The 1,466-nt window shown below is 39.2% G+C and overlaps 1 protein-coding gene across 1 annotated transcript in view; it reads left to right on the top strand.

The window, feature by feature from the left end:
* The first annotated feature begins 376 nt into the window (after positions 1 to 376).
* Positions 377 to 1,466, top strand: part of LOC109588171 (uncharacterized) — a 15,372-nt gene continuing 14,282 nt past the window's right edge. The window contains exon 1 of the mRNA XM_020004352.1: positions 377 to 394. The gene's annotated coding sequence lies outside the window, so the exon portion shown is untranslated. The remainder of the gene's footprint in view (positions 395 to 1,466) is intronic.

Genomic DNA, 1,466 nt, shown 5'->3' with positions numbered 1-1,466 from the left:
TTCAAAACCTGTACTAATTTCTTCCATTTCATCAGTACTAATGAAGGCTAACCTTTATTGAGCGCTTTACACATTTTCATTCGCTTCTTTTGCTGCTTTTTCTCGTGGTTCTCCTTCTCCTTCAGCCATATTGGTCCATTACAGTTGTACCACGTGCTACTGAGCATGCGCATAACCTTTCCTTCTTATGGCTTCCCATTATACAAGCCATATAGAACATGACCTTTTCCTCGTGGGTGTATTGGATATACACGAAAATGATATTCATAATCCCGAGGGCGTAGCCCGAGGGATTATGAATATCATTTTCGTGTATATCTGATACACCACTCGGGGTCATGTTTTATATATTACATAGAACATGGAACCCATGATGTACACAGTACTGCTACTGGTGAGTGTTACATACCTGAACTTAAGTATAATACTATTACAATAATTGATTATTAAGAATAAATCATGATTCATCAGATGTAATAAATAATATTCTATCATGCCTAGTTGTAATTGACCAATCAGATTGCAGAATACCAGGTTTCTATTATTAGGCCTCCCGGGAACACTTATTAACCTCTTGGTTTATTAAATAAAATAAGCAAAACCTGGCGCCTATGCTTATGCTCTTATTAGTCCATTTGTCAAGCTTGGTTGATTCCTTACTGCCTAGCTTATTAGATACGATGTATGTATGTCAACTGTGGTCTTATTATCAGCAGCTGGTAGTTGTTTTCAAATGTCATGATAGAAGTTGGTCACCTCGTTGTACTACAGTGTGTGGGTGTATCAAAGGCACCACCACGAGTTTATATAGTGTAGACCACAGCAGGGTAGTTAGAAGCCATCATCTAACTGCCAATTCTGGTAGTTAGACACAGTGCCTATCATACACCCACACACTGTAGTACAAACCAGATAAACTACAGCTGTTTCGTGTTACTGGATATACACTTGGATGTTAGTTGATTTCAGTAGAAGCCTCGGCTTCTAAATCAACTAACGTCCTCGTGTATATCCAGTAACCCTCAACAGTGTAGTTTATTTATAACGTATCGGTTTTTATGGCATTTATTAACCTCGCGACTGCGTCGCTCGGTTAATAAATACCATAGAAACCTCTACCTTGGTGTATAACCTATACATGTAACGTCACTTTTGTTTGTTGTCATTGTTATTATTAATAATACTAGTATCGTATTACATGTACATGTACATTGCAGTGGCGGATCCAGAAAAAAAGGAGAGGGGGTTCCAGTGATGCGCCGAAGGCGTGCTCGATTTTGGCCACGCCCCCTTTTCCCGAGCTCGCTCGCCCCTTTTCCTCCGCGCTAGCACTTGAGCCCATGGTTTTGCTTGTGCTGAGGCAACATGAATAATAATACAAAATGCATGGTAAATATAAGTATTTCAGTCAGATAACATGAAAGAAAATTTCATTCTTCTTGGGTGAAGTTGTTTGATAGACTCTA

The sequence above is a fragment of the Amphimedon queenslandica genome, unplaced genomic scaffold (genome assembly GCF_000090795.2).
Source record: "Amphimedon queenslandica unplaced genomic scaffold, v1.1 AMPQUscaffold_12253, whole genome shotgun sequence".
In the NCBI taxonomy this organism is placed as follows: Eukaryota; Metazoa; Porifera; class Demospongiae; order Haplosclerida; family Niphatidae; genus Amphimedon; species Amphimedon queenslandica.
This window is presented reverse-complemented; position numbering and strand designations above follow the sequence as displayed.